The sequence below is a fragment of the Odontomachus brunneus genome, unplaced genomic scaffold, assembly GCF_010583005.1.
Source record: "Odontomachus brunneus isolate Ranch 3 - 2012 unplaced genomic scaffold, Obru_v1 Obru_scaffold_019, whole genome shotgun sequence".
NCBI lineage: Eukaryota > Metazoa > Arthropoda > Insecta > Hymenoptera > Formicidae > Odontomachus > Odontomachus brunneus.
The window spans coordinates 1,912,121-1,932,536 of NW_022639469.1; the positions used below are offsets into that span (position 1 = coordinate 1,912,121).

Below are 20,416 nucleotides of genomic sequence, written 5' to 3' on the forward strand. Positions count from 1 at the left end.
AGAGAGAGAGAGAGAGAGAGAGAGAGAGAGAGAGAGAGAGAGAGAGAGAGGGAGGGGGGAGAGAGAGAGAGAGAGATCTTATGTTCCTCTTCCCCAACTTCATTTCTTTAGTCATTAACATATCTTGCATTACATTCTATTATTACATTATGAACACCGTTAAATAATTCACGCTTCAGTGCACTGGCTCTCAAAATCGTCGAAAAATACACCAAAATCGAAAAGAAAAATGACAAGACATTTCCTCCCCCCCATCTATGTATATTGTTACTTTACTCCTGACAACATAGCCGACTCGACACGGTAATGTGACAGAAATACGTACTCACCGAAGCACGGAAGCGCAGTACAAGAGTCGGATCTCCATTTATTTCGCCAAACAGAAGAAATGGCGGGTTCCCCATGTTGCACACGGCACTGTTTAGCAGCGCGACATGACACGACGCGACGCGGTGGACACCGATTCGAAATATTGTCAGACATCGTCCTTAACGAATTCGCGCGGGTCGACTGTCACTTGACTTTGTATTTACGACAGTCACTCGCGCACGATACTTGCTCTCAACGGGAAAAAGGACGCGACGAACACAGGAACGATCGCATTCGAGTCCGAACCGCCGAGCAGCAACAGTTAATGGAAGTGACGTTACGATCACGTGATACTTGCCGGTAGTGGATTTTTGACAGACTATTCGAGCAATCCCGAAATTATAATTGAGGTCTACGATTAACAACTATCTCTTAATTACATACTGTATTTTTATATGTCGAATATTCGAGCCTTCAGGAATATTTTGAATAGTTTAGATCGCGTGATCTACGTAAACAAGTCAGGCTGACTGAAAACGATCGCTCGCGCATGCGCGTCGCGACGCTCGCGTATCTCAATCGCAGTACTGTTCAGTTGATAGTGGAATAGCCGGTGTACGGCGTTGCGGATTTGAGAAGCCGAGTTTCGAATTTCACTGGCGATTCCGCTCGAGGATGAGTCTCGCACCCGAAATGACCACGCCGGGAATGCTGAGCGTGAGTATTTTGCATTGATCATGTTGAAATATCGCGCCGCAACCGTCGAGTGCACGTATCTCGCGAAATAGTCGATTGGTAACGCCGAGTGAAAAATCGCGCGTTTTTGCAATGGCGGTTGTGGTTCAAATTTTGGCGATCCTCGAGCTACTCAAGTTCGGCTTCGCATCTCGGACGTCGGGAGTGCCGAAAGTGAATCTCGCGCGTTTAGTGTATCAAGACGTTATCAAGTGCACAAAACATCTTTATGATGCCACGTCGCTATCTTGTTCGCTGGGACAGGATCTACCGGAACAGCCGAGCGGGACAGTCGCCAGGTTATGTTTTCGAGTCAACATCGCTGTACTCTACGTCTTCCAGTCGTCCAATATAAGTGACAAAGAAGCAGAGCCACAATCTTTGTAAGTTGCCTATTTCGATATCAAGCAATATCTCCAGAATATCGGAGAAAGAGCCTTAAACATAGTACTCACACAGCACGTAATATATATAATGTCACAGTAATATTTCAATAATATTTCTGCGATATTACAATATTACGGAAATATTACTGTGATATTATATAATATTACGTGCTGTGTGGGTAAGAATCGATTCAGAAAACGGGACGTGAAATGCGGGAAACATTGTTGCTCACTGTAGACTCGAGATAAATATTGTGCGTTTCTTTTTGTAATATATGAATAATCTGTGTAGGCGTCTCAGAAATCCGCGTTAGAGATCTAGATACTTTAACAATACTTGGTCGGTAACAGATATCGACATAACGGGTATAGACGCGACGGATATTACCGACAGTGGCAATACGCTCGAAAGTTGTAAGTGGCGAAAGCGAGTTCAGATGGAGCTCAGCGGGCACTTAACAATGAAAACGTCAACATGGTACTTTCGCGTGTTTCAAGTGTTGCACTAATAAATTCGATTGAATTAAAATCGTAATAGAGAAATCGCGTATACGACTGGTTACATGTGAACAAAACAGTAAGAGCTAAGGCAGAGAACGAGACATAAGTGTCGTAGTCGTAGACGTAAAGTAAGGCAGAGAAAAACGTAAATATATGTCATGAAAGGCTATTAATCTTATATTTACGTTTTTCTCTGCCTTACTTTATGTCTACGACTACGACGCTTACGTCTCGTTCTCTGCCTCAACCCTAAATGCCGATGTAAACAAACGCTGCCCGCCGCGTACTAAGAGATCCTCTTCTTCTCTATATTTTACTTGGTTTTCAGGCTTTATTATACGTTAGCCCTTTCAACTAAGTTGGACAATGTGTTAAAACATGTCACGGCGGTTAGGCCGAAACTGCTAAGAGATCGTGTTTTGTCACGTTTGACTGTAAAGCTTGATCTACAATATGCTCTTCGCTTCCTGCTTTTTTCTCTTTATCTCTTTCTGACTCAAACCTTAAGCTGTAAGCCAGAAAAAGATAGAAGACAAGAAACAGAACGCAAAGAGCATATTGTAGATCAGGCTTAAAGCCTGATCTACAATATGCTCTTTGCATTCTGTTTCTTGTCTTCTGTCTTTTTTTAGCTTAAAGCTTGATCTACAATATGCTCTTTGCATTCTGTTTCTTGTCTTCTGTCTTTTTTTAGCTTAAAGCTTGATCTACAATATGCTCTTTGCATTCTGTTTCTTGTCTTCTGTCTTTTTTTAGCTTAAAGCTTGATCTACAATATGCTCTTTGCATTCTGTTTCTTGTCTTCTATCTTTTTCTGGCTTAAAGCTTAAAGTTTGAGTCAGAAAGAGATAAAGAGAAAGAAGCAGGAAGCAAATAACACATTATAGATCAAGCTTTAAACTTTAAGTTTAAACTTCAAGTTTAAAGCTTGATTTATAATGTGTTATTTGCTTCCTGTTACTTTTTCTTTCTGATTCAAACTTTAACCCTTAAACTAAAAAAAGACAGAAAACAAGAAATAGGAAGCAAAGAACACATTGTAGATCAGGCTTGAGTCTAGATCTATAATATATTCTTTGTTTTCTGTTTCTTTCTTTTTATCTCTTTCTGACTTGAACTTTTAAGCTTGATCTATAATGTGTTCTTTGTTTCCTGCTTCTTTCTCTTTATCTCTTTCTTAGTCAAATCTTAAGCTTGAAGCTAGAAAAAGATAGAAGACAAGAACAAAACGCAAAGAGCATATTGTAGATCAGGCTTTAAACTTTAGCCAGAAAAAGATAGTAAACAAGAAACAGGAAACAAAAAGCATATTGTAGATCGAACTTGAAACATCTGACTGAGGCTTTACTGGAAGCAGCCGATGTCGTCACATTCCGCCGATATCGACGTGTCGAATTATTCTTACTTCCGCATGTATGTGCGGAACGATCTTTGATATTGATTGCTTTATATTTACGAAATAACGTGCGACAAATATTATAGCAATAATATAAATCACATCATTATCTCGTCTTTTAAGTCGTGTATTGAGAAAGAAATATTTGATAATTTATTTGTGGCATATAAAGTTTATTTTTCAATGAAATAAAATTTATTTTCGTGAATAAACTTTATATTCCACAAATCAATTTTTTTAAGTACTTTTTTTCTCAATACGCGACTAAAGATTGATCGTTTTCGCAGTTCACGTTTTTGTAGATTGTTTACATGAAGATGATTAATGTCAGCTGAGATTTATCTCTTATTCCTTCACTTTTCTTCCTATTATATATAATATTAAATAGGCAGATAGTAAATCCAGACTCAACTAGTTAACGTTTGCAGTAACGTTCTAATGAAATCCCACTATAGAAATTCGTATCCTAAATGGTACATTTCTAAGATCGCGTCTCGCTGAATTCTTACGCAAATTGCACGTTCTTCTACATCTAATGTCTTCTTTATGATAAAATTTGGCATGAAATTCGATAGAATTTCGGTGAAATTCGGTGAAATTCGGTGAAATTTAAGATGCATCGTCGCGAACAGAGATATCTCATGTTATCATTTCCGTTATCGCGAACGACCGCGATACACGGAGTGACTTTTTCGCGAACTATGCGTGAATTAAAGGAAGTACGCGAGCGGAATTTTCGGCGAACACAGTTCGGGAAAGCTCCATTATACGTACGTTCCGGCGACGCGACAAAAAGAACGTAACCAGAAGTCGCCGCTTTTTTTCCTGACGCGTCTTCCGTGACGCCGAGCATCCATATCTGTTCGTTGTTCGTCCTAATAAAATGTTACAACCCCTTCGGGTGTGTCGGGACCAATAAGATCCCTAGCTCGGTGGCGCAGAATCCGCAAAATTCACCCTCGCGCGTCGCAACCAGGCCCGATTGGTGGAAGCTGGCCTCCAATCGGCTCTCATCCGTTATTGATCCCGGCAGAGAATTGTTGAAAGTTTTTTATCGGTCGAGTTGTAAAGTGTTTTATGGACGGTATAAAGCTGCGTTATATGACGGACCATGAGTTATTAAAATTGCCCGACACGCCCCGATGCGTCCGTGAATTAATGGATGCGACTCCTCGAGACGATCCTTAGGCCGAGATCGCCTCAATTACATCGTCTTCGTGGCTATTTCTGCTTGTAGTCACTGCACCGCGAACATGGCGTCCGCAAAGAGTATGCTATTGCGAAATGTTACGTCTACTTCTCTCGGAACGATCCGAGTCGGACGATTGGAGTCGCGCTCTCATCAGTTAGCCCGTTCTTCGCGATCACTTTTATTTGTACACGGAGAGAATTTTATAGTGGAAATTACGGTAGAATTTTTTAACTTAACTTTTAGGAATAGATTAACATTGTGTGACAATTGACTATCCTTTCATTTCACATACTGAGAGAAAAAATGATTAATCGCGTCATAAATTTTTGTTACTTTTTTTTCTCAATTATACGGAGAGAATATTATAGTAAAAACAATAATATATTTTTAGTATCCCAGGAATAGACTAATATTATGATGAAAATTAAAATAAGATATAGTAAAAGAGTGACCATTCCTTATAGAAATATCATACTAAGAATCATTGATAATTACTTATTATCCAGTATTTTTAATACTGAAAATAAGTAATTATCAATGATTCTTAGTATGATATTTCTATAAGGAATGAGCATAGTAAAAATTATTATAAATGTAGTAAAAATTATCATACTTATTTTTCTATATTTTATTATAATTTTCGTAATAGTATCAGTCTGTTTCTGAGATATTAAAACTTGTATTGTGATTTTTACTACAATTCTCTTTGTATATATCTACGTATATACACTGAGAGAAAAATGTGTGATATTTGTAACTATAATCATATAGAGAAATAATTACTATAAATTATGGTCAAGACAACCATTTTTTAGTCAATTGCACTATAATTTTAGTGATAATAACCTTATATGCATGTTACTACTACTATCTTCGTGTTGGAACAACCAAAAATTATAGTTGGCACCAAATTGGGCCAATTATATTTTTTGATTGTTCCAACACGAAAATAGTAGTAGTAACATGCATATAAGGTTATTCACTAAAATTATAGTACAATTGACTAAAAAATAGTTATCTCGACCATAATTTATAGTAATTATTTCTCTATATAATTATAGTTACTAATACCAAACATTTTTCTCTCAGTGTATATTCTAATTATTATAACAAAAAAGTAGTAATAGCGATATACATGTAAAGTTATTATCACTAATTACTATAATATCTATTATAAAAATAGTTTTTCCGATTATGATATTTTTAATGTGTAATTATAGAGTGACAAGTATCAAACATTTTGTGCTCGATACATGTACTATTTATATTTTAGGTAAATATTTATATTTTAGGTATTTTATTAAAATGTGCTATTAAAAATTTTGCTGTGTTTTCAGAGAAATTTACTATTTTTCGCAAGATAATAGACTTTAGATAGTCCCACTATAGATTCTCGCACTATCAGTAATATAGCAAAATTGAAAAGATTTATATGAAAAATGAAAATTATAATATTCTCTCCGTGTAGTTATTTATTCAGAACATTCATTCAAGACCTTCAGGACTACGTGTAGTTATTTATGCAGGACAGAACTGCTAAAAATGGATAGAGCAAATTCAGAACTGCAATAGATCGTATATGTAAAGTTAGCCTTTATTAAAAAAAACAATTCGAGTTCTTATTGCGTCCCTCCCCGCGTAGTTCTAGAATTCTCAAACGATTTTAGAAATAATTTCAGTAGTCAAAACGCTATTTGAAAAAAGCGACCAGATTCTCATTTTTGAAAAATAAAAAATTAATAACAAGACACACACGTTTTGAGTACATCTTAACAAGCTCGGATTTGTAGAATAGACGAACTGTCGGTACTGCGGAGCTGAGGATGAGAGCAGCATACATATTTTATATGTTACTGTCTAGTATTAATATAGAGAAAATACAGCTCTTTAGGCAAATCGTTTGTGGGACTTAAGGGCTGATAAATGAGAGGGAACACAGTTTACTTGGCGAAAAACGCTTGGCTAGAAACTGGGGACCATAACATCAGGTATCAGCGAGAAGTTACAGAGAAGCTTCGCTCTAAGTAACTCTGGAGTTAGTTATAAGATCTCCCGAGCTAATTAATACTACACGGAGAAAAATAATTTGCTGGCCCAGAAAATTTTCTGTTGATCTAACAAAATCTTTTCATTATTATATGAATAGCAAAAAGATTTGCTAAGAGTACTAATCACTATTTGCTAGATATAATTTGCTGAATCTACAAATTATTTTGCTATAAGAATCATGATGGATTTATATAAGCAGTTGTACTTATGCTCCGATAGCAAATAAATTTGCTAAGGATACATTGTTTTGCATCAATAGCAAATTAACGTGATTCTTAGGACAAATACACTCAACAAATTTTTTCTATTCTGGCAACGAAACTACTTCTGCTTTGATAACGAATAATTTGTAAAATTAATTATGTCAACTAAATTTTTGTTATGTTACTACAAATATGCAGTAGCAACGACGATTTTGCTAAAAGAGAAAAATTATTTTTCTCTGTGTACTACTACTACTAGTTATTCATGTTGAAGTAACATTTCCGAAAGATATCTGACTGCAAAATATTTGTATTTAATTTCTGAGCGTTTAACTATAATTTCTGAATTCGGGACAATTTTACATACGCTTCTGTTAACTGACAGAACATTGCTTTATAAGGAAATCTCACGTGTTATTTTCTCAAATATTATTGTATGACGCTATTATTTACGGTGTCTTGTAGAACGAAATCGTTGATATACATTCATTGTAACTTCCTTACTAGAGCGCAAAGTATATGTTTGCGCACGATGATGGCTGCCATTGTAACGAAATGGATTTTCGAGGCAAGGGTGGAGAGTGTGGCAAAATAAGATTTTTCCCTTGGAATAACAGTTTATGGAAAAATTAGCGGCACTTCACTATGCAAACAAGCGTCGTTGGTCTCCCCAGGCTAAAACTAATAGCGCGAAATTCCCCCCGGCCTCGGATCACAAAAAAAGAAACTATCTATACAAACACCCGCGTAGCTTACAGGAGAAAAAAGCGAGATCTCCTTTTAACAGCTGCGAAACGCAGATGTACATTTCCGCGCCTGAATAAACATTTTACTGTCACTTTGACGCGGCACCGCCGAGTTAAATCGCGAACTCGGAGATGTGCGCGTAAGTTCTGCAGAAATCAGATATTACGATACAGTTTATTATACGCGATAGTTTATTATAAAAAACAATTTGTTTTTTTTTGTTTTCTCGCTTAAACGTCGGCTTAATTCTCTCATTCGTCGAATCCCACGTTTCCTACACTGTAAAAATTGATGTATTAAATTTAATATTTTATATGTCCCAAATCATCCACTCTCATTTATGTGTAAATTTAACACAAAACAAATGTGGTAAAAAGTAACACACATAATATGTAAAAAATTAACACAAGAATTTAATACTTGAATACCGTCAGGTTTATGTTAAATTGACATATGTATAATGTTAAATTAAATAAAATAAAACGTTACTGTAATATTTGAGAGAAATATTAATCTATGGCTTTGATGAAATGAAAATTGACATGACTATGTCTGACATATTAAATATGTCAATTTAACACAACCTGTGATTCCTAACGGTATTCAAGTGTTAAATTCTTGTGTTAATTTTTTCCATATTATGCGCGTTACTTTTTAATACGTTTTGTGTTAAATTTACACCTAAATGAGAGTGGATGATTTGGGACACATAAAATGTGTTAAATTTAACACATCAGTTTTTACAGTGCAGGCAGAAGAAACATCGCGTCAAAATTATGTCAAAATGACGAGAGAAAATGGCCAAAAGACTCACTTTTTAATCGCAACTCGATCATTGTCGAGGTTCGTCGCCCTTCGTCGGACTTCATTTCCTCGTCATTGTGACGTCATCGTCATCTTTTGATCTGCTCGAGTTCCAATAAGAATCTCCCGGCGATTCTCCCAGTCGGCTCTGTTTGTGCCGTTTCAAGAAAGGGACCTAACATTCCCGACGACTCCAATCTCGGGCATAACGTAGCGCGCATAAAAATTCTCATTTGGACTCTCTCTCGTCCATCAAATCCACCCTTATGCGTATCGCGGGCGTATCGCATCCAATCGCCGATAGTGCACGCTCGCGTAAAGCGCGCGTTTCGCGCGCGCGAGCGTGTGACACTTATATCCCGTGACAAATGAAAATATATTTCATCGCCGGCGCTTATATTCGCGAAGATGGGGCCCGCGATTATCTCCTAAATAGATTCTTTCGCGAAGCGCACGCGTGCACGCGCGCTCGTTCCGTGCGTTACGCGTGATTTATGTATACAACGGGTACGCATCGACGAAGACAGAACGAGAGAGACAGAGAGAAGATGATTTAGGATGGGGAGCGTAATTCCACGAGCGATTTGCTTGATCGAATTGCCGCGGTGTGTATGTGTATCGATACGATTGATTAAAAGCCATCGGCCCGGCTCGATTGAAAGTCACACACGCTCGACGAGGTCCGTCGCCCTTCGTCGGACTTTACCGTTCTGTCACCCCATGCACGCGCGACCGATCCCCGCCAAGAGAGAGAGAGAGAGAGAGAGAGAGAGAGAGAGAGAGAGAGAATCAAGTAATTTAATTCATATACGAACGGAATAATTTTTGTAAACGACACTGGGAAGCGGGGGGTTATTAGATGTAACGATAGTTACAAGTAGCGACGGGGTTGTGACGCATCTCTTGCTCCCTGAATTTTTTGGAGTGCAATTCTACTCGAAAAGTAAAGTGAGACCACTGAGTCACTCGAGTTTCAGTAATTTTTTACTTGTATTTCTTCTGGTTAGTTGTTAGAATATTCTTTTGATCGCAACAAAATCTCGAGTGTTATTTACAATATTCTCCCTGTGCAGGCTCGAGAGACACACTCACTTCTGTAATTTTGAGTGGTATTTTCGTAATCGCTTCGAGTGAAAATACTGCCACCTTTCACTCGTTTTGAGCGAAATACAACTCCAACAAATAAACCTACCTAAAAGTTACACTCCGATTTCTTTCTAATTTGACACAAATGTAAAAGTACAAAAAATATTTAGGTTATATTTTTTTATTTTGACTCACTTTAAATTTCAAGGGCAGTTTATAGCTTTTTAATGTTCTCACTCCTATCATCAACAAAGTGCATAAGAAATAAAATTGCATAAGACACAAAAATGCATAAGAAATAAAATTGAGTACAAGATATAGATATTTTTGGTTTGCTGATTATGAATATCAAGTCAAATATGCAAAATTATTTATATAAATAATACAATGTTTAAACAAAACATGTAAAAAGTTGAAAAAAATTATTTATATAAATAATTTTTCGGTTTGGCCGAGATTTGAACAATTTTTAACTAATTTAACACAGATTTTAAATATTTCAGTTAGAATCTCAGTTAAAGAAATTTAGAATAATTCGTGTCTCAGCTATGCCAATTTCGTTAAAATTTTAATTAAAATTACCGGATTTCTCTTTCTCGGTTTGGCCGGGATTCGAACCATTTTCTATTAATTTAGCACAGATTTAAAATATTTTGGTTGGAATCTCGGCTAAAGAAATGTAGAATGGTTCATGTCTCAGCTATGCCGATTTTGTTAAAATTATTTAACTATATCTTGTATTCAGTTTTCTTTCTCTTATGCATTTTTGTTGTGTACTTGTTGATAGAAGTGAGAACATTAAAAAGCTATGAAACTGTGATATATTATAAAACCGTGAAACTCAAAGTGAGCCAAAATGAAAAAATATAACCTAAATATTTTTTGTATTTCTACATTTGTGCCAAATTAGGAAAAAATCGGAGTGCATCTTTAGATTTACTTGTAAGAAATTTAGAGAGGTAGGGCGGTTAAATAATGTTTAATAACATTTTACCTTTTTTGCACGAAGAATAGTTTTGGAACTCTTCAGAACAAAAAGAAGAAAGAGTGTTATTAGACATTTGATACTCTTTTTCACTCTTTTATTTTCGCCAGGGTTACTATGTCGCATCCGAAACACCATTCCGTGATCGTGGCAACTGAGTGTAAAGCGTTTTCTTGATAAATGTCTTTCCATCACGATCTGACGTTTCCTTTGTCTCGGACACCATGTCTCGAGCTGATCGACGTATCTTAGAAGCACTCAATCAAAAGATCCTCCACCGTGAAGAATCTTGATACATGGAAGATCCTCTTTTCTCCGTGCGATCAGTACATTAACAGATACATACATATGCATGCATGCTAATGTACACTCAATAACAACGCTCCTACGCAATGTTTCGCCAGCAAGCCACGCTCTCATCTCGACTTTCTCGCAAAATTCCGCATTCTTTTTCGCATAATGCGCGATGAGTTGGCTTCGGCGTCAATGACGATGACGAGGGGAGTTCTTTCGGGGATTATCCAATAGCTTCTCGTATAGAATTGCAAGAACAAAAAACTCGCGTCCCTCGAAAGAGGTAACTCGCACCGTCGCCGTCGAGCTAAGAACAAAGGCGATATATATCTCGGTATAAAAAAGAAAAGCCTACGCGAATGATGACATTTATAATCTTACGCGCGGATGGGGGCATAGATCAACGATGTTTTTGCTCGGTTGAGAGGGGTTCCGCGCAGAGAGAGATGCTGAATTCGAATTTAATTATTATTAATCGTCCCCCTCGTCGATGACTGCAGGGGTGGCTTTCCTGCCGCTCCTTACGACTTCTGCAACCGGACGGAACTAACTAATACCGATTATCGGGGAGATTTTGTTGTTGCCAACTCGACTGCGATTAAGACATGAAGATTAAAAGTCGTCAAGACTGTAAAAGTATACAAGTGACGTGTCGATTAGTACATTTATACCTTGTCAGAGTTTAAGACCGTATTAAGGGGATACTAAAGTCGACGAACGAACTCGAATAATGTCGATAACGAAAAAGACGATCGTCGCTAAAATAATCACACTATCCTTTTCGTATTTCTTATATATAGAGCTTACATAAATGTGTGTCATTTTATATTCCATATTTAGCAGCTTACCACGCATTTTCACATAGAAATCTTTCTGCAAATTTTTTGGTTATTGTTAAGCTTCTGAATTTCAGTGAAGGATACACTGATTGTACTTTAAAGAGTGAGGCAAATCTCGCTTAAGGGGACTGAAAAGTCAGATTGCCTGAAAATCGTGCTTGTTCTTTCACAATTTTTTATGACAAACTGAATGAATATGCGGAAGTGTTATTTTGATGTGTATTTATACAACATATAAAGAGAAGAAAAATATAATTTATACAACATATAAAGAGAAGAAAAATATAATTTTGATGATCAAATACTCAGTCTAAGTATATGCAGTTAAAGTATATTTTGTTTTTCTTTTCAAGATCGTCATTTTGCAATATCTTGATTCTCGGTGGTTCAATTAAACTGAATTTTAGATAGAAAATTTCCGTAAGCTTGTCGTTATCGTGTAAACCACTATAATAGAAATTGAGTAAAAGTTAATAAAATTGCAAATATCTTAATGGAATATTATTAAATTTTCAGTTCTTTTAGTAAAAAAATTAATATTTCAAAATTAAATATTTTCACGAGTTTGTCAGTGGTTCACACGATAACGACAAATTTACGGAAATTTTCTACCTAAAATTCACCTTAATTGAACTACCGAGAGTCAAGATACTACTGCAAAATTACGACTTTGAAAAGAAAAACGAAATATATTTTAACTGCATGTAACATATACTTATATTGAGTATTTGATCATCAAAATTATATTTTTTTTCTCTTTATATGTTGTATAAATACATGTTGTCAAAATAACACTTTCGCATATTCATTCAGTTTGTGAAAAATTGTGAAAGGACAAGCACGATTTTCAGGCAATCTGACCCTCCAGTCCCCTTAAGGATTAATAATACGGGGGCCTCCCAAAATTTCTATATTTGACCGATATCTATTAACACGACGACGATATTTAAGACTTAAGAAAGCTATGTTCTTCTAGCTTTACGAAAAGCTCGAGGCCCGCAACTTTCCACTCAATTAGCGAATTATTATAATTCAAATAATATTATCTCGTCGTTAATATATCTCTCCCCTCGCCATAAACGCGGCACAAGGGTTAAGTAAACGACGCAGGCGGACACTGGTCGCTACGACGCGGTGCGGGAGGAAAACAGACGCGGACAAAATTAAGCCACCACTTAAGAGAAGAGTATCGAGCCACTTAAGCGATAATTCGACGTGGACGATACTCTCGCTCACGATCGGGGGCAATCCCGTGTACTCTGCCGACCATGGTGGAGTATTCTCGGCTGGGCGTATCCGAGCGTTTGCCCACGAGGGTAAGTAAGCTTTGTCTAGGCACACAGGCCTCCCAGCAGGAGGGTGTCCTGCGAGAGCGACGAGCGCGTTGCCGCATCGCGAGCACTCACGAGGACGGTCAGTTTATGTGGTTTTCAGATATTTATGGGTTGCGCGCGGCCGGCGAGCCTAGAAGGGAAGAAACCCCGCTCGTATATTGTACAAATTGGACGCGGGCCTCGTGAAAATGCGAGGCAATGGTGTGATTGAATTTCCGCCATTTGTACACGCACCGCGACCGTCGGGACTGTCGAGTCTCCGCGAGTGCTCGCGGTCGATTTAACTGACAATGTCATCGCTATCTCCCTCTCCCTTTCTCTCTCTTTCTTTCGTTGTTGTAAAAACGAAACCTGTACTTGACAAGTGCGAGAATGTTCCGAGATAGAAATTCTTTTCACGATGCAATGCTAACGACTTTTTCAAGACGAACGTTTCGAAATTTGTACGCGAACGTTCCATCCCTCTCACCATATCTTTCGTTGCGTTTCTATGACTTTTTAAAATAATTTTTCATTTATATTTCGTAAGAAAGGAAATCCTATAATCTACTTAATTATAGAAAAGCAGCGCGAATAACTTACTCATATTGAAAGTCTTAAACTCTCTCTTACTCTAAGCTAATCACTACCTTTTTATTCTGAGAGAATAGAATGGTTAATTATATATAAGTAAAATTATAGTTATAATTATGGTAAAATTATAGTTACTTTTGGCTATATTTTCTAGGTTTTTCCAACATGAAAATGTTGTAGCATTTAATAGTAATATGCATTAAGTAGTAGTAACACGCATATAAGATTATTATCACTAACGTTATAGTAGAATTTAATTAAAAAAATGATTTTCTCGATCACACACAATTTATAGTAATTATTTCTCTATGTAATTATAGCTACAAACATCAAACATTTTTTCTCAGTGTAGCGTTTAAGACTTTCAATATGAGTAAAAGTTACGCTATCCTTCTAGGGTTTAACTAGAAACGTCAAATTCGACATACTCCTTTTCGACGGCTCATATACTTTGTACTTTGCCGCTTTCGAAACCGTGAGTCAACTGCGATCGCGAGTCCTCCTCGTCGTTGCGAATGCGACGACGGGGCAAGTGCACGCGGGCGTTTGTAATTTAATATTCGTTTCCCCTTCTGTACGACGTGTTCATTACTTAAGCCCACACCCGGTATACTCGGTGTGCATCCCTTCAGTCGCATGTATCCATGATCATTCTACCAGGACTAATGCACCGCGCGGCCAAATGTTCGGCCCGATTTAAATGTTAGGGGATAGTTAAGTACCCCGGTAGTTAACACCGTCGTCGTAACTTTCACGCCAGCCGTTAACTCCTCTTTCCAAGTTGCTCCCCGGGGGCTTGTTAACTAACGCTTTATTATACCGTCACCGTCATCGCGGTCGAGTGATGTCGCATCTCTGTGCAAACGCTCGTTGCTTGCGCGTAGCAATTCGCTCTTGTTTGCGCATTTTCCGTCAAAATGCGGCGTAAGATCTTGATCATCACAAGGTCACTCGAAATTAAGGTAAAAGTACTAATACACTGAGAGAAGAATTTAGTAAATATTATCAAAATTTGGTTACTAAATATAGCGGGCCAAAGCTATGGCAATACTTATTAATTAATTTAGTTCTGTAAAATAAATTATTTATTTGACAGAAGTAAAATTTATTTGCTTCCAGAATATATTTGGTAAATAAAACTTATTGAATAGTTGAGCAAATTAAGCGATTTTGTAGTAGTTACAAAATTTTTGATAGGTTCAACCAACCATCTGTAATAATAGATATTGAAACGATGTAATAGCTGCAAATGAATGAATTTTTTATACTGGTAACAAAATAGAACTCGTACCTACTGAATTTTTTATTACATGGGATATAACAATTTTATAACAATTATCAAATATCTGCTCATAACTGTAATATATTTCATATTAAATATTTAACATTAAATAATTATTACTAAATTATTTAATTGATATTACTGTGAATGCAATTACGTCATACTCCCGATCTATTAAATATTTGGTAATTATTATCATATTTAGTATTAGTTACTAAGAATTCAATGAATTTCTGTAACTAAATGTAGTTTGTTATAGTTACCAGTCTTTTTTCTCAGTGTACGCACTTAGCTTTGGACATCCTTATTATCTTGGTCTTTAAATACAAATATTTAAACTTTCAACATAAAATACATATACCGCATGTATATCTATGTTATAAGTTGAGAGTCTAAAGCACTTATTCAGAAACATCCGTAGTTAAAAAATAAAACAATAAGAATGTCCAGGATTGGGTACGTGTCCATGCTGAGAGAAAAAAATGATTGATCCACACTGAAAAACTTATTTAGTTGAGTTAATCAAAATTTAGTTAAAATAAGGTGGAACAAATGTTTTGGTTTGTGAGAAGCAATATTTGATACTTTGAACCAAAGATTCGATTTTTTGAAACAAAAATGAAACAGGTTTAGTTTCAGAGAATCAAATCTTTAGTAGAAAGAACGAAATTTTGACCCTCACAACCGAAACATTTGTTCGACCCTATTTTAATCAAATTTTGATTAACCCAACTAAATAAATTTTTCAGTGCAACTAAAATCGTAGTTACTTTTGGCTTTAACTATATTTTTGTAATATAGTAGTAGAGTAGTAACACACAAATGTATATAAGGTTATTATCACTAACATTATAGTAGAATTTAATAAAAAGAGAGGAAATGTAGTTTTTTTCATCACACATACTTAGTTTACAGCATTTGTTTCTCTATGTGATTATAGTTATAAATGTCAAACATTTTTGCTACACTCAGTGTAGACATTGATATTTTTACCTTATTTTTGTCAAAATGCTGCGTTTAATTGTCGCAATTTTAAAGTACTCGTACAATTTAATCAATGAAGATTAGAAGTTAGTATGATATAATATGATGTTATATGCTTTGATTAAGTTTAATATTAACCTGAGTTCAAGCACGGACGTAGTGCTATATTATCTAAATTGGTGAAACCTTCTTTTGTTAAGAAATAAAGTACTTTATTTCCTAAAGGAAGGTTTCACCAATTTAGGTAATATAGCACTACTACGTCCGTACTTGAACTCAGATTACCTTTGTCTTTTCCTATCCTTAAATTTATATTCTTTTGAGTTCGTTTTTTTCTTAATATTTAATATTAACCTTTTAAGTATCAATAAGGACCACTTAGGATCAAGCAGTTGAAAGCTTATAAATATGCTATTTAGACAATATTTTTTACAACGTTTTTGACAATATTTCATTTAAAAAAAAGTTACTAGAATGTTCCATGAATTATGCGTTTTAAAGGGTTAATCGTTAAAAATATAAAAGAAACTCGCGTTGTCCATAGGATTTATAATCGCGATGAAACATTTAGATCTGATTACACTAACATTATTTTGGCTTCAAGCGAAACTCAAACCTGTAACTATTTTTATCTTTCTAAATAAATAAAGACAGATATATATTTCAGTCTTGCTTAGAATCAAGATAATGTTGGTGCAACCGGACCTTAGTTCATTAAATTGTCCAGTTTCGTCGCGAAATAAATGCTGATTGTTGCGCGTATATTGTCTCGTCGGAATGATTTACGAAGATCTCGTGTCGAAACGGATGACACTCGATTCGTATTCTTTATACGCGTGTTAATTCGACGAGGCAAATGATGGTAGACACACGTGCGCCAAATTGAGGCTGTAATTTTAATGGCACGACGAGTGGCAGTGGACCGATTATCGTTGATTTAATAACCCCGGGGGCTCCATTTCGTCCAAAACTAATGCGGGCATCTCGTCAGCGACATAAATTGCCAGCAGGTTGATCTGCTAATGCCTTTACACGCCTGGAACTGCGAAAAACGGAATATTCAACGAATGGTAAACAAATCAAAAGAATTTAACATTTCTTTGCGTTTCTCACGCTTCTCTTTGCACTTGTATTAGCGAAAATAGCGGTGTTTGCCACAAAATCGGAATCGATGGACGCGGCTCCAAAGCGACGGCGGCGATGGCGACGATTCGAGCAGCTCGGATTCACGTCGTCGCTTACTTTTGCCCGGCAAACGACGAGTTTCCGGCAAAATCACGCGAGCGTCACGTGCCCTTTCGCTGACAAATGACACATCGTGATTCTCGGTTTGCCCGGACGGATGCGACGACGTATATATCGTTTCGGCTCTTCTCCCTTTCTCTTTCTCTCTCTCTTTCTCTCAAACTCCGACCTCCGGCGGCCCTTCCACGCACAATAACTGTTTTTCTTCCCTTACTCGATGCCGTCGGCCACCCTCTTTGTGCGTGCCCGTCGTTTTCGCTCCACTGACTTTTCAGATTCCGTAGAATCATCGTTCGCCTCCCCCGCCTCTTCCTCCCTCCCTATTCGCGAGTGCTCGCATAAAAATCGCTACCGGAACCGGATGCCGGAAGCGCCGACACGGGGGTGTCGTCTCTCCCGTTCACCCTCGAACATCCGTCTGTGTCGTTCATCTTCTAGGCGGGGCGAAATCGGATCGGGACTTAATTAATTTCCTTATTCGCCACGAGTAGCGACTTTCCACCTAGAATTAAGGCATTGCGTGAAACGTATTATCTGAAAAAGAATTGATATATAAATGTTAAACGTTGTTTTTTAGTGTAAATTCAAACATAGACAGGAATGGTAAGTGAGAGATTTACTGTAATCATTACTGCGCAATTATTATATATCGCGTGTACACACACAAGATATTCTTTACTTTTACTTTACTTTTAAACTTTTACTTTTACTAAAGGTTTACTTTTCTTCTTTTAAACAATGATTATCTTTAACAGAGAATATTTTCTTGATAGTTTTATAATGTAGTCATTATAAATTTTACAGAAACTCATTGTCACACATGTATATATTCTATTACTATTCTATCACTACATAATATATGATAATTGCGCACCAATAATCATGGCAAAGTTCTCATTTCTTTCCACGTTAAAAAATTGAAGTGTTTCACATGTGTCAGTAGTCATGCGCATAAAATATAATAAAGTACTTAATTCAATATTTAAACATAAGTTGCATATTTTTCTTTTGAATCTCTCTCTCTCTCTCTCCACTCGTATAGTTATTTCTCAATTCATCATTCATTCGTACGTCTACTCTAATTGTTCCTTTCGTTTGGCTCTTGAATTTCTCTTTTATTCGCGAACTACTCTCGCGAAACTTTGCGATTCATGCACAGAGTGATTTGCTCGCATCGTTAAAACGCCGTGGTAACGGGAGATCATGAAGATCAGACCACGGTTTAATTCCTTTCGAATGCGGGACCTACTGTGCGCGCATTAGACACGGGCGATTTTTTATGGTGATTTCGATGCTTACGCCGCGACCTATCGCCGAACATCCCCCGTGTACACGATCGAGAGTTTGTCAAATCATCCTCGGCTGCACCCGTAAGGGCTCGCTCTATTGTCCTCTTTTTAGGGGTTTACGATGTATCGTCGTGTTCCCTTTCTTCTCCGCGGGGGTAGGCAGCCATAAACTATATGAGGTAGAAACATCTAAATACGAGCAAAGCACGCTGCACGAGCGAGTAACATTGGCGTTTATTTGGAATAGAGAAGAGACAAAATAGCATCGTTGACTTGCGATTCACCGGATCATTAAACAAGCGGATCTTTTTCGTGCATTTGTTCAGCTTTTCTTATATCTTGCTAGTAATATGAACGACTATATTGACAGTTTAAACTATTCGACGTCGCCCGGGTTATCACAAAGTGTCAAGGGGTTTAAGAAGTATCAAAAGTGAAATCAGAGGGAAGGGTTGGTCCAGGTTTCACGGCAATCTATATTTTTCGCAGATTCCTAAAGAATAATTATACAAAGTTTGATCTAGAATAGTCAAAGGGTTTAAGAGTTTATCAGGAATATATAGGCAGAGACAGACATTCTATTTTATATATACGAGTATATAAGATCGCATGTGATTATTCACTAATCTTTTTTAATTAATATCTCGAGATTTATTACGAATATCGTAAAACGGTATATAGGACTTTATGTTCATCTCAATCCGTTTTATGTTCCCACAAAAATTGCGGTGGAGAGTTTGGGGCATTCTGTATAATATTAGTGGCGAATTGGAGTCCAATTCGCTCGAAACTTGGCTCGAATTCAAGTACAACTTGCAAATTCCGAAATTCTTTAAGTTTACAGCAGTTTCCACAATGCCTTTCTTGAATGACGTCAAAGCTTGTTCTTTATGAAGCGGATACGGTCAGATTTATGGATAATGTCCGCGGTAGTCTCACCTCTGCGCTCAGCGTGAGCGTCTCTTGCAACAAAAATATTTGCTTTTCATCCCCTCGTGGTCGTCTCTCTATCTCTCTCTCTCGGAGCGCTCCGAGGAATAGACGCCATCGAGACAGCCACAGCTACGAACGATCGAAACCTCTCACAGAAATGAATTTATTCCGGGATTTATTTCCGTGAGTTGACGTCAGCCCGACCATAAATCATCTCGACGGAGGATGATCCGGTCGCGCTTCGGTTTCGGACACGCTTTCCCGCGACTCGAATTCACGCTCGGATTTTATCGAGTTGGGCGGAATTTTTCACGTTGATTTATACCAAGATTGGGCGTTTTTACATGTAAATTATAACACGTGTAGAAGCAACGTAAAGTATCATATATCATTTAAGTAGACAATGAATAATCTGTGGATGTCGTTGGAAAACGTGTGGCTTGCTTCAAAATTATTTAAGAAAATCTTATACGTTTATTTATCTTTAGAATCCAAATGTAAATTTATGCAATGTTTGCTAGTCATTTATCCACCTTAGCTAATTTCTCGTGTCCATATAATTTCTGTTGTGTGACCGCAAGATCATTATTTTGAGCGACGTATTATTGGCCGAGCTAAGTCGACGCAATTAGTACTGATACTCGCCATCGAGCTGAAGATCGAGAGCTAATCTAACGTTTTGCTCGTCGAGAGTCACGGACGCCACCGTGCGTGCATCTTCTGACGGAGGTTGCGTACGTTTCACTTAATCGTGAACGACGTAATCAGCGCACGAGGACGGCGAAGCGCCGTTGGCGCGGTCGCCGGGGACGCTCATGGCGGACCAGTTTTCGGGGCGAGTTTTCCGGGGATGGAAGTCGCCCGGAATTGACAGCAACTAGGAGAGAGAGAGAGTAACGGAGGAAGTGGAAGAGGGAGAGAGAGAAGGAGCAAGAGAGGAGACAGCCTGGGACATTGGCTCCAGACCCCCTGGCGCCGTCGCGACGCTTCCCAGCTTTTGGCAAAACACACCCTATCCCGTCGCATCCCGGTTCGCGGGCGCCTAGTTTTTTTATGGCTACCGCCGGGACGCAGCCACTGGTTTCAGCACCCGGGGAAACCCCATAAAATCTCGTCTCCTCCTCGCCCGACGTCCCGTTCTCTCGCGATCTTCCGTCCTCTCCTCCTCGTGTCCCTCAGTCTCTCACTCTCTCTCTCTCTCTCTCTCTCTCTCTCTCTCTCTCTCTCTCTCTGTCTGTCTCTTCTTTTCT

General features: G+C 37.6%; 1 protein-coding gene across 2 annotated transcripts in view; it reads left to right on the plus strand.

Annotated features, from left to right (window-relative positions):
- The first annotated feature begins 1,009 nt into the window (after positions 1-1,009).
- The window catches only part of LOC116841973 (talin-1), an 89,817-nt gene continuing 70,410 nt past the window's right edge, over positions 1,010-20,416 (plus strand). The window contains exons 1-2 of one of the 2 annotated variants that reach the window (XM_032810568.1): positions 1,010-1,026; positions 1,309-1,427. The gene's annotated coding sequence lies outside the window, so the exon portion shown is untranslated. Of the gene's footprint in view, positions 1,027-1,295; positions 1,428-20,416 lie in introns of those variants that run through there. The other variant, XM_032810569.1, reaches the window with a different exon arrangement.